This window comes from Grammomys surdaster, unplaced genomic scaffold (assembly GCF_004785775.1).
Source record: "Grammomys surdaster isolate TR1022 unplaced genomic scaffold, NIH_TR_1.0 200, whole genome shotgun sequence".
NCBI classification, from domain to species: Eukaryota; Metazoa; Chordata; class Mammalia; order Rodentia; family Muridae; genus Grammomys; species Grammomys surdaster.
In genome coordinates, this window is record NW_021604645.1 from 1,829,559 (window position 1) to 1,843,511 (window position 13,953).

Sequence of the window (13,953 nt, forward strand, 5' to 3'; positions counted from 1 at the left end):
TGTGTGTGTGTGTGTGTGTGTGTGTGTGTGTGTTTGTGTGTGTGTGTTGGAGGCAAGATCTTTCAATGTAGCCAGACTGGCTTGTAGTCACTGTTATCACTGATTTTGCCTTTCTTTTCTTTTCTTTTCTTTTCTTTTCTTTTCTTTTCTTTTCTTTTCTTTCTTTTGGTTTTTCAAAACAGGGTTTCTCTGTGTAGCCCTGGCTGTCCTGGAACTCACTCTGTAGACCAGGCTGGCCTCAAACTCAGAAATCCGCCTGCCTCTGCCTCCCAAGTGCTGGGATCAAAGGCGTGCGGCACCACGGCCCAGCTTGATTCTGCCTTTCTAGTGCTGGAATTATACCACCATACTTGACTTCAGTTCACTTTTAAATTATTTTATAATTTGTATATGTCAATAGCTTTTGTGGGTGCTTCATTATCTCTGTTAATAAGGATAGATTCCTAGTACATTGTTGGATTATTTAGTTTGTGAGCACTCAAAGATATCAGCTATAGAATATTTATTGGATAATACCACTACCAATAGACCACGTGATGATAAGCCACATAGTGTCTCCTGTTTCATTCACTGTAAAAGTACATGTCAGTTTCTAGCCTTACAGAAATTTATCATTGTTCTTTCTTCTTTTCCAGGTAGATATCCAGTGGTGTCAACATGTAGTTTCCACAGTGTGTAAGGTTTTTGAGAGTAACCAGGAGATGGAAGCATTGGACTAAGGAATGGTAAAAGGCCACAAATAACAGTGGTTTTAACCAATATTTAATTGCTTTCTTGATTATTAGATTATTTGTGCATGCACGTGCATATGTGTGTGTATGTGCCTGCATTGTGTCTGTCTGCCTGCATGTGTCTGTCTGCCTGCATGTGTCTGCATTCGCACTCACTGTGTGTGTGTGTGTGTGTGTGTCTGTGTCTGTGTGTCTGTGTGTCTTATCTGCATGTGTCTGTCTGCCTGCATGTGTCTGTTCGCACTAGAGATTGGCCCAGCCCATAGTGCCTACTGGGCAAGTATGTCATTACATATATATAATCAATCTCCAACTCAATCATTGCTGTTTGGGGAAGGTTATTATTCTGCCATTTGAAAAACACCTATGCATAGGCTTTATTCTATTTAGGTTATAATCAATTTGTATATGAATTAATAATCTTGCTATGTGTGGATGTTGAGTCAGAACTTCTTAGCAGTGTTCAGGATTTATGATAATGTTGCTTGTTCTCAGATTTCTGATTGGGTTGAAAGACTATGTATAGTGTCATAGCCAAACCAGGCAATTTAACATTGAGAAAATATATTTGAGAAGATAGTTTTCAGTATACAAGCTAAACCAGGACAGAACATATGGATTTATAAGTCTTTTAAGTTAGGATAGATGACAGAGTGTTCTAATTGATTGTCAAAGATGATAGACTGGATGTTAGGTGTATCTTATACTTTATAAATTACAAAAATGGTAATAAAAAAATAAGAAAGCAAACTGAAAAAAAAAGAACTATATGGTTTCTTCTTATATCTTGAGAATTTAGCTGAGGCTAAACTGTGTGCTCGTGAGCAGAATATTGGATGAGTACCATTGATGCAGAGTAGCACCATGTGTTTTGTTCCTAACAGATAATTTCTTTATCCATGGGCGTGTAAGTACAGCTGAGCCATCCCATAAACCCCACAGATAAACAATTTCCACCGTCAATTATAAGTATTATTTCTGATCCCCAGGAATCTGTAAGATATGAGGAAGAATGTGATTAACTTAAATGCCTCATTTAACATTTCACTCAGAGGCTTTGTGCCCTTCCAGAATTTTCTAAGTATGGGCAGAATTCTCAGAATAAAATGTGTAGACACTGAATGAAATAATGCTAAGTAGCCACCAGGTGGCGAAATTGCATATGGATTTAAGCAGCAAAGGCAAACCAGCCTCATTCCAGCCTAGACGCCATGTTTATGTCTGTATCTGGTTTTCTGTCAGGGCTACAAAAGATGAAGTGGTGATTTTATTTTCTTTGTTTTGGTTTTAGAACACTTCCATTCCCGTCCAAGGCTGCTGTGGGAGCCATGTGCTGCTGTACCTGCTGTGCCATTACCAGGTAGAAGAAAGAAATGATACACAGAATGCTTCTAGTTCTTCAGCTGTTAGGATTCTACTTCTCGCATCACTGATCGTCCCTGGATTTGCCACCATAGGAATGGACTTAAAGTATGAGGAGAAAAGCAAAGCTAACATTTTTTGAGACACCAGATACTCTAATTAGAAATAGAGTATTATAACTTACTTTAATTACTATAAAAATATGAGAGAGACCTTGAAAGATTAATTTGTTGTTTTCTCTATCACTTTAATTTAGCCATTATTTACTAGACATTGCCAGTATCATTTCAAGTATAACTGTTCTAGGTCCTCAGCCCTGTATTATTTTCAGGCAACTTGAAGGTAACAGTCATTTTAGAATATTTTCTTCCATACTACTAGAAAATATAGACATTTAAAATGGCAATACTGATAGGGAACTTAAAATTCAGAATATTATAATCAACTATCTGGCCAGTGTTCAGACTTACTTGGTTGTGTCATTTAAAAAAAAAGTTTGCAGTTGGTTTATTTAAATCACGGTCCAGACAAGGTTTATAAGTTGGATTCACTTGAAGTGTGAACTCTGAGGCATTTTACGTAGAGGAAAACAGAGTAAATATTCCACTGAATCAGTTAGTCCTCCTGTTTAGGAAGCCATAATCTTTGTCCTCAAGAAGTTTTGTCTTGTGTTCCTATAATGCTTTATGAGTATATCCATCACAAGCCTTGTGTTATTAGTGTGTGCTTATGCATGAGTCCTCTCAGATTGTTGAAAACTTCATTTAAAGGCAGAGAGCAGTTCATCTTCAACATTGCACTTCTTATACCTAGCACAGTTACTGGTACATAGAAGGAAGCAGCATAATTTTCTTGAACTTGGGAAATGTTTATAGCATGGCTATGCCATGATAAGTTTTTCCCTAGAGATAGATAAAGGATGCTAGTTGTTTTAGAAATATGGACAATTGGACGCATGGAGGAGCCTATTTCAGAGTTCACACTAGTGAGGTTGAAGGTCAGAACTAGGGTGATGACAGTGAATATTAAGAAAAGACGGAATGGAGAGTTACTGACAGGGAAATTTGCACAATTTGGGAACCTTTTCTCTGTGGAGATGAAAAGCTTCAGACTTGGGTAATAATGGCACCCCTTGAAGAATCCAAGCAAGATAGAGAAGCAGGTTTGAGATAGGGGAAATCAGTTCCTTTTGGGCCATGCTAAAGTTGCCATGACTGCTAGGAATTTTTCATTTATCAAGATTTGGGAGATCAAAACTTAAGAGAAAAGTCAGGAGTGAAAATCAGGGCATCTTAAGGACATAGATGGGGCTTAAAATTATCCTTTGTCATTCACAGACAGAATATGGAGTGAAACAGGAAGTGAGACTTTAAGAAACCCTTACATTTATCAAGTAATTGAAGAATGAGAAACCCAAGAGGAAGATGGAAAAGGAATACTCGTAGAAATTGGAGGAAAACCAAGATACTGTGTTATCATTACAGCCAAAGGAGAGGCTTCAGGAAAGAACAAACTAGGAATGTGTGGCACTTTACAGTCAGTTAGGGAGATGACAATACGGACAAGTCCCATGGGGCTAAGATGTACAGTGTTGTGGCAGTAGGTGAGCCCAGAGGTCCTGATCCAAAATGAGCTTGATTTTCAGGTTAAAGGACTCTGGGCTATGTTTTGTAGATAGTGGAGAATCATCAGTGGTTTTCAGACAGGGATGACCTAGTCAGAACAAGGTTTTACAAAGGTTTTACATGCTGAGGTGGCATAGTGGATCCTATAGAAGAATGGTACTGAAGATAGAAATCATCAAAATGAAGTGGAGAGACCCTTGGGTTGTGGGGAGAGGTACCATCTTTGAAGATCCTTAGCAGATAAAATTGACAAACCCTAAAAGCTGTAGTGAATGAATAGTCAGTGTGCCATATTGTGAGCATTATTAATAACCACATGAATTATCTTGTCAAATCTTCACAACAAACTAAAGAGATAGATAAGCATCATTAATGTCATTTTGCTCATGGTAAAACAGGAACATAGAAATAAAGACATTGATGAATAGAACAGTAATTGAAAGAACCCTATATATGAAACTCTGGTGGTTTGGCTAGCTGCTCCAATAGATTAAACCTATGACCTTCCACAAGTACTCTGTTACTGACCTTATCTTCAGCCCTGTTTTATTTATTCTCTTATTTTTAGAAAAGATCTCACTGACTACCATAAGCTGACCTTGAATTTGTTCTGTAACCTAAGCCAGCCTTCAACTTGCTATCCTCCTGCCTCAGTCCTCCAAGTAGCTGGAATTAGCGGGCTATGCTTCTAGGTCTGGCTCTAACATCCATTCCTTCTGCGTTGATTAGCTGTGGGAAGTGAGAATGACACGAGTTAGCAGGTTCAGGTACAAGGTACCAGATATCCAAATCACAATGAGTTGAACAAGATGGAAATTTATTTCTTAAGAGTTTACTGTCCCATCCATTGTCTCCACAATATGATATTTGTCCTCAGGATACTAGAAACAACTGCAGCATGCACATTCACACTGTAAGCATCAAAATGCAGCACGGGGAAAGAGAACAGCATGGGGGATAGCTAGATGTCTCTGCTGTAAAAAAATAATTCAGTAATCCCAGCACTTGGGAGGAAGAGGCAGGTGGATTTCTGAGTTCGAGGCCATCCTGGTCTACAGAGTGAGTTCCAGGGCAGCCTGGGAAACCCTGTCTCGAAAAAAAAAATTCAGGACTGATATTACATGCTTGGAGTATGTAACTGCCACCAATTAAAGTTGAAAATACAGGAAACCTGTTAGACTTGTGTGTACATAGGTAGAGGTAGGGCACAACTTGTGGAAGTCAGTTCTTCCCTTTACCATTACAGTGTGTTCTTTTCTCCCACCATGTGGATCCTGGAGTTTGAAGTCCAGTGGTCAGGCTTAGGGGCATACCATGCCACCATGAGCTGTCTCTTGGACTGGAAATCAGTCAAAGTTCCATTGTTTGTTGTACTACCACTGTCCTGTCCAGCCATGCAATTCTAGTGGCGTTTTCCAATCACAGTGATTTGTCTCCCTAGCCATAGTTGATTTGATTGGTTAATGTATGGCTATGTCATCTAGGTCAGATAGTCCGAATTCTTCTTTTTTATTGTCTTTCTCTGGTTTAATAGGAAAAAAAAAGTGTGTTCTAGTATGTATTAGGCACCTAAACAATCTCAACCTCCCTCCCCCACCTCTCACTTATTTTTGTGTGGCCCAGCTATGGGGTATATGTTTGGAAATTTCTGGTGGCCTTTTTACAGCCATAGGAAGGAAACTTGTCTAAAAGAATGTCCTTTTCAGGCTGAGCAACTGAAAGCTTCCCATTGGTGTTCAAATCTCCAGTCTTGCTTGTACTTGAGTCCCGTCCACCTATGATGGATTACCTATGAGACCTCCAATAGATTCTTTCTTTTGCCTGAGTTTAAGTTGTGTTTTTGTCACTTGCAATCAGCAAAGTTCTGATTAAAGCTATTATTCTAAAGGAGAGTTTTGGAATCAGTGTAGATGTGTTTAGCATTTATGTGTCAGAAGAGTCATAATAAATAGTAACTAGAACAAAGAAGACAATTTGCAGAACTATTATTCTACCTGAAAACTGACAACCACAAGACCCACAACATCAGAGGCTGCTGTAGCCCTGGCTAGGTTTGCTTTGTCTTCTTCTAGATAGCTAAACAGCTACCCACATCTTCAGACTGGTCATCTCTATATGGTTGCAGGATTATTATTTACTATTCAGATGAGCATATTTCCCTCTATACCTTTTGGCATCATTATAAAGCTGCTTAAAAATCCTTGTCTGCTAATCTGCCATGTTGGTCGTCTTGTGATCAGTCTTTCTGAGTGCCTTTATTTTTCAATACCAGTTGCAGTTTCCTGTTTCCTGTGTAAATCCAATCATTCTGGCTTGTCTCATGGATATCATCTAAGACTGAAGCGGATACCCTTCTGTCCGCAGAAAGAGCATTGATATTTGTTTCTGTTTTAGTAGGGAGTCAAATAGATTGAACTCAGACACCACACTCCGCTTCTGTGAGAAACAACTGCAAGTGAGTTAGTTCCCTTAGCTTTATCTGGGCTATTTAGAGATGGTACTTATGTGTGCATAATTGAGAGGTCAGCCAGAAACCTGGGTGGTTCCTCTGCAGAATTTGTGCCCTCCCTATCAGGCTCCCTCCACCCTAGGATTTTACCTTGCACACTTCTCAGCTTGTGTGAAAACCCTGAACTCTGCTCTCCGGTCTTCAGGTCAGTAAGGTCCAGTTTAAGGCACCAGTCAGGAATGTGACTTAGGGCTATGTTGTGGCTAAAATGCCTTAAAAGTGGGGACACTGTCCAGCTCTGACCTTTTCTTTGAAATGCCACTTTTCTGTCACTTTCTTACTGCTTTGGGCTACTTGTCAATACTTGCAAGTAGCTTAAAAAAAAAAACTTTTCTCCAGAGTATACATTTGTTGTATCTGAACAATTTCATAGCAGCTGCTTGGGCACTGAGTGGAAATCACAACCTCTGTGGTCTGTGTTATATAATTTGAGGCACACACAGCATGCATACTCTGGAGGCACAGCAAAAATGTATACCTAGTGAGCTGACTGGTTTTATGTCAACTTGACCCAAAACTGGACTCATCAGAGAGGAGGGAGCCTCAATTGAGAAAATGCCTCCATCAGATCAAGCTGTAAGTCATTTTCTTAATTAGTGATCAATAGAGGAGGACCCAGCCCTGGGCTGGTGGTCATTTGTTCTATAAGAAAGCAGGCTGAGCAAGCCATGGGGAATGAGCCAGTAAACAGCACACTTCTATGGTCTCTGCATCAGTTCCTGCCAGGATCCTGCCCTGTTGTACAGTTCTTGCCCTGAGTTCCTTTAATGATGAACAGTGATATGTACATGTAAGCCAAATAAACCCTTTCTCCCCACATGCTTTTTAGTCATAGTATTTCATCACAAAAATAGCCACCCTAACTAAGACATCTGGCATCTGCATGTTTGATGCAGCTGATGTGACTTGATACAGACAGGGTTTATAACCATGTAAGGTAAATGTGATAGTTTCAGTTAGCATACTTGGAGGAATGAGAAGCTTGATAATTGTCCACTTGGGGGCTCCCATGAATTCAAATTGTCTCACCATAGACAGATAAAATTCCACAGCAGGTAATCTAATATCTCTTCCATGAGGACCTTCAAGGATCAAGTATCCCCTACCCTAATATCTGTGAATTTTTAAAAGCAAAGTTAAGTTAGCTGTAGTAAACTGTAATTTCTGTGCAGCTGTAGGTCAGATGGACAGAGCAAGACTCCTACACAACCCTCTGCCATACCTGGTGTCTCTGATAGAAGGAGGAGATAAATACACAAGTTATTTAAAAGTTCAACTAGGCATGAGTGGCATAACATATAGAGGAAGGAATGTTAAGAAGGAAACCCAAACTTCTTTGGTCACACCAACATATGGCTAATATAGGATTAAAAAGATAAGAAAAAGGCAAGTTTAAGGAAGAAGATGTTTCAGCTTTGGCCCTGTTTGGAATATCTTTGAAGCATCTAGGTAAATGCACAGGAATTTGGAAAACTGGAGAGCATTCTGGAATAGGGAGCTACATTGAAGAATGCCCGGTAGAGAAGATGTGGCTTTGGCTATGAATGAGATAGCCAGATAGAATGTGCCAAGTGAGAAGAAAATTGATGAGAGAACCTTATTAGAGGGGAGAGAATAATAAGTAGGCCAGTATGGGAAATTGTGAAGTAGCTATAAAAGTAAAGGGGGAATTAGAAAAGGTTGTATGTAAAAAGTAAAAGAGATGTTCAACCCAGTGGTGTTCAGTAAAAAAGCAAGCATTGTACACAGAACATATCAGATCTGACAGCAAAAGGTTTATCTTCATTGCACGTTTTTAGTTGGGAGTGCAGTGTCCAGGAGCACAACAATTTTTCGACAGCTTACAGAGTTTGTAGGGGTAGTAAACTGTATCATGTAGCCCCTGCTAACCATTCTTCCCAGTAGCCATCCCCCTGTGTGGTCCGTTGCTCTCAAATTTGGTGGGTTCTATAAGTAGTTTTAACTGATAGTATGTATGGAAGTGACGCTGTTTGTTTACAGATAAGTGTAGCTCACACCTGTCATCACACTTGGCCTTTTAGCCAAGTGTGGTGGTGCATTTCTTTAATCCCAACACCTGGGAGGCAAAGGCAGGTGAATCTCTATTAGCCTAGGCCAGTCATGTCTACCTATTGAATTCCAGGCCAACTAGCCCTACATAATGAGACCCTGTCTATACAGGTACATGCGTGTTCACATACACACAAATAAATAAATAAAACAAAAAGAAGCTTCTTTTTACAACAGATAGAGTTTACTATAGAGATCCACAACTTGTCAGAATGTAAAGAGTGACTGTGGGGTGCCCAACTGATATATCTGGAATGGAACCCTGCACCTAAGGCTAAGGGAAAATCGCAGAAGAGGAGGTAGGAAGTAAGAATCATAGGACCAGGGTATCTGTTTTTTTTTTGTGTCCCATACACGTGTACACGACAGAGGAAAATGTATCCATGAACTCTCAGCAATATCTTTGCCTGAACAAGACCAGAATAATGGCAGCACCAGTTGACATACCACCATGAATAGGGGAAATTCCACATGGTCCCACCCCTAGATCACAAGCTGCAAGTGACAATGGCTACTGAGATAGGGTGAATCTGTTTCCTCTAGGGATGAGCTTTTACAGAGGTTGTAAATAATTAAAAGAGAGGCTGTGTTTTGGGGAGGGGAACAGGGAGAAGAGAGAAAGGGGAGAGAGAGAGGAGAGAGAGAGAATACACTTGTATGAAGTTTCCCCCAAAACGCTTAAAAAAAAAACCAGTATATTGTGAACTGCCTCACAACTTTTGCTGTCGCCTTTTGGTGCCATGAACAACAACCATATAAGAAGTCTAACTATCTTGCTAATCAGGCCAAGTGGAGATGTGAGATGACGTGGAAAGGGAGCACCCTGGCTAAGCCCAGATTATTAGATCTGAAAAGGTGTCTGGGCCCCTCCAGACCAACTATCAACTAGCTGGGTACTATGGAATAGCCTAGTAGATAGGAAGCAGAGTAAATGTAAAACACAAGGGAATGGCATGATAGCAGCTGGAAGCTCACATGCAATTGAGGGAGTGTTTTTCTTAAATAGTAGTTTGGGACAATGTATTTATATCCTTGTTTTTATTTTAATGTACAGGTGTTTGCCTAAATATATGTTTGGGTACCACATGCATTCCTGGTACCTAAAGAGGCCAAAAGAGGGTGTTGAGTCCTCTGGTACTCCAATTACTGATATTAGTGAGCCATCATATGGGTGCTAGAAATCAGACCTGGGTCCTCTGGAAGAGCAGACAGTACTTTTAACTGTTGAGCCATCTCTTCAGCCTAAGGGGACTTTTTAAAAATAATGATGATAGATACTTGGGACTGTGTACATATTAATAGAGGACTTTTCTATAATGATGCTATGTGCTTGGAAATGTTCGTATAGAAATAGGGAAAAACTAGGAGGAAGTAGAATCAAGATGCAAGAGAGGAAGGAGATAGCTGATATGAGATATCTAAGAAGGGAAGATGAGATCCAAACTCTGGTGATTTAACTGATCTTGGGATATTTCTGCTTTTAAATCAAGAGATGCTTGCTTTCCAATGGATCTTTAAAAATAAGCCTATGTACAAGAGTCAATAGAATAAGGTTAGGTAGGAATTAATTGGTTTCCCAAGAATGGTTGACATGTTCCTTATCAGGATTGCTTAGAAGCCAGGAAATAATTGGTATCTGTACCTGTGGGTTAGCAACTAGACTCCTTCTAGCCATTTTTGTACAAAGCCATACCTCCACAGAGTTGAACTGATCTGGGATCTGTGGGCTTTCAGAATGATAGAGGCTTTAAGGTGGGTTGCAGTAGATAACTAACATAAAAAGGCCTTGACTGATAATCTGCAGACTTCCACATACATGCAAATGAGGAAAAATGTGTCAAAGGAAAGTAGAAAAGCAACTCAGTATAAACCTCTGTAAAAATCATCTATTATGGAAATTTGTAATCACGCATAAAATTACACAGACCAACACAGTGAACCGACGTGTATTGCTAATTTCTTAAAAAATATAAAATATGATGTGGATGCTAAGATCTGTAAACTCAATACCAGGGAGGGTGAGGCAGGATAATTGCAATGCCAGCCTGGACTACGTAGTGAGTTTCAGGCTACCCTAAGACACAGGAAGAACCCCAGTGAAGGCTGGACAACCCACTGTGGGGGAAATTGTGGGTGGGGAGGTGAGAGTGGGAGGGTGGGTGGGTGTACATCCTCATAGAAGCAGGAGGAGGAGGGATGGGATAGGGGGTTCCTTGGTGGGGGGGAAAGGGTATTACATCTGAAATGTAAATAAAATATCCAATAAAAAATTTTAGAAAGGTGCTTGCTTCAGCAGCATATATGCTAAAAATTCAAAGAAGAAATAGCAATTTTTGCTCGTAATTTTAATGGTACATATTTTATTATATCTAGAGTTGATCCTCACTTAATAATTTCATATTTATAACCTGGACTATTTGCTAAAATTTATCTGTACTTCTGTAGTTAGTACTTGCAGTACTTTAATGATAGTTTATGGACCTGCACAGAGGGCCAGGCACTAGATGTTCCCAGCTAAGGTTGAGTAGAGAACACACAGCTTTTCTCATATCTGTTATCACACTGTAACTGTCCTTTTCATGGTCATTTAATGTTACATTTTTGCCTCTTTTGTTAGTGACTTCACTGTTTAAAGTAGCCACTAACAATAATGCCAATGCCAGAAAGATGTGGTGTGTCTTAAGGAGACCATGTATGTATTATATAAGCTTCATTTTGGCATGAGCTATAATGCTATTGGCTATGATATTGGAGGTAATGAATCTTGTAAATCTAGAAAAAGAAAGAAGAAAGCTGGCAGTCTGTGCATGATGCTGCTCAGAGAAATGATGGAATAAGATTTTATTTTGGAGCGTGTGTGATGTATGTATGTGTGTCGATGTGTATGAAAGAGCATGCCATTTGTGTGTGAGAGGATCTCTGTCTCTTTCTTTGTCTCTGTCTCCCTGCCTCCCCTCTGTGTGTGTGTGTGTCTCTCTGTGTGTGTGTGAGTGTGTGTGCGCACATGTGTGTGTGTGTGTGTGTGTGTGTGTGTGTGTGTGTGTGTAGGTGTGTGTGTGTAGGTGTGTGTAGGTGTGTAGGCCAGAGATTGACATTGGGTGATTTCTTAGTTACTTAGTTAAAATTCGTTTGCTGTGAAGAGACACCAGGAGCAAGGCAACTTATAAAATAAAGGGGACTTGCTTACAGTTTAAAAAGGTGAGCTCATAGCCATCATGTAGGGAGCATGGCAGCAGGCAGGCATGGCACAGAGCAGTAGCTACGAGCTTACATATTATCCGTAAGAAGCAGGGAAAAAGAGGAGGGAAGGGGACCAGGCATGGGTTTTCGAAATCTCAGAGCCCACCCCCGGTGACACACCTTCTCTATCAAAACCACACTTCCTAGTTCTCCCCCAAAGCTCTTCCACAGACTGGGAATCAAGCATTCAGATAATATGAGCCTGTGGGGACCATTCTCATTCCAACCATCATATTCTCCATGTTAGTTTTTGAGAGGAACTCTCAGTGAGCCTGTAACTCTCCAGTTGAGCCCCAGTGAGCCTCCTATCTCTGCCTTTACAGAGCTCTGAGATTGTCAGCACATGCCTCTCTCTGTACTGGTTCTTTTACATGGGTCCCAAGAGTTGCAACATCCATTTTACTGACTGAAGTGTCACCTCAACCTCAATAAAAGTCTAATTTGTATTTCTTTCATTCTAAAGATAATGAATTTTTTTCCAGACAGGGTTTCTCTGTGTGTAGTTCTGGCTAACCTGGAACTCAACTCTGTAGACCAGGCTAGCCCCAAACTCACAGAGATCCATCTGCCTCTGCCTAATGAGTGCTAGGATATAAATGGTGTCTGCCAGCACTGCCTGGCAAGAATATTGAACTTTTAAATTAATTAGTTTTTAAATTTTATTGATTAATTTATTTGTGTATTTGTATATTATTTGTCTGAGTTTGTGTATGCATATGCATTGCATACATATGGAAGTAAGAGGGTAACTTACTAGAATCAATTCTCTCCTAACTTGGGTCATAAATATTGAGTTCAGATCATTAGACTTGATAGTAAGTGTTTTGCCCTGCTGAGCCATCTTGCTGGCCCCTTGATTTAGTTTTCAAATTAACATATAACGTAACAATTTTCATTAGGGCGTTTTAGAATAGCTTGATTTCTTTGATATTCCCTGACCAATCTTCTCCCTCATCCCCACCTTGTACCCTCCACCCAGTCCTCCATTTTCAATTCTCATGTCTTACGTATTCTATTATCCTCCTCATCTTCCTTCCTTCAAACCTTTTCTCATTGGTGGTTTCTTTTTAAAGTGTTATTATCATATATTACTTATGCATAGTAATGGATTTCAGTATGCCCATTTTCATACACGTCTATAATGTATTTACTGTTACCTTCTTTTGCCCTACTCCCACTCCTGCTCATCCCCTTCCTTCCTAACTAGCTGCCTTTCCACTTTCATATGTAAGTCAATGCTTTCCATTAGGGTTCTTTATAGGAACATTGGTATTTGTTTGCAGGAGCATAAGTACCTTGCCAGTGGCTACGTGAGTGAAAAAAAATCTCTCCTTCCTTCATCAACATTAACTACATATAAATCCTCAGGGAAGGTTAGAGCCAACATGGACTTTCTTCTTTTGGTAGTCGTCTGTTCAGTTCATTTGCCTTATATTTCTGGAGTTTGAGTTTTGGAGATCTTTGTAGATTCTTGATAATCAATCCCCTCTTGTACGTATAGCTGGCAACAATTTTTCTTCCACCCTATAAGCTGTCTCTGTACAATTTTTCCTTTGTTCTGTAAAAGCTTTATAATTTCATGGCATCTCACTTGTAGATTTTTGGGATTATTTCCTGTATTAGTTGAAGCCTTTTCAAAAAATTCTTACCTGTGCCTAATCCTGGAAAACAAAGACCCGAGAACACCATTATTATATGGGCTACAGCGATGACTTCTGTGTTTCTCTGGACTTTGATCTTCCTCAGCTACAACTCCAACTTCTCGCCCTATACTACATAACTATTTGCTCTACCACACTGAGCCACTCCTGATGCCACAGAGGCAAGAAGCTTACCCTCTTGGAATTTATGGACTCTTGAAATACCTCCCCTGTGTTTTTCTCTAGTGCTTTCAGAATTTGATCCAAGCTGAACTAATTTTTGTCCAGTGTGAGAGACACGAATATAGTTTCTTTCATTTAGTTTTCCCAGCACTCTCTTGTGTATGATTTTTGCACCTTTGTTGAAAATCAAGTGGTTATAGCTGCATGGGTTTATTTATGGGTCCTTTCTTCTAGTCCATGTTGGTGTTGTGCTGTTTTTGCTTCTGTGACCTTGTAGCATAATTTGAGATTAACTATTGGGATACTTCCAGCACTATTTTTTCTGCTCAAGATTGCTTTGGCTAATTCAAGGTCTTTGGTGCTTCCATTGGAAGTTTAGGATTTTTTTTTCTAAAACCTCTGTGGAGAATGTTGTTGGAATTTTTATGGGAATTGTATGGACTCTGTGTGGAAGAGTAATACTTTTAAAACACAAACATGTTGTTTTATATTTTCAAATATGTTCTCCCATTCTATAGCTTAGGTTTTTGTTCTGAGTCTTTTATAAAGCAAGGAGTTTTAATTTTGTTTAGTTCTAATTTTTTTTTTTAAAA

At 39.7% G+C, this 13,953-nt stretch overlaps 1 long non-coding RNA gene across 6 annotated transcripts in view; it reads left to right on the top strand.

Annotated features, from left to right (window-relative positions):
• Window positions 1–13,953, top strand: part of LOC114623641 — a 36,830-nt gene that overhangs the window by 21,431 nt on the left and 1,446 nt on the right. For 4 of the 6 annotated variants that reach the window (XR_003711796.1, XR_003711800.1, XR_003711798.1 and 1 more), the window contains 2 exons: window positions 636–725; window positions 2,023–2,313. This is a non-coding gene — a long non-coding RNA (uncharacterized LOC114623641). Of the gene's footprint in view, window positions 1–635; window positions 726–2,022; window positions 2,314–13,953 lie in introns of those variants that run through there. The other 2 variants (XR_003711797.1, XR_003711799.1) reach the window with 2 other exon arrangements.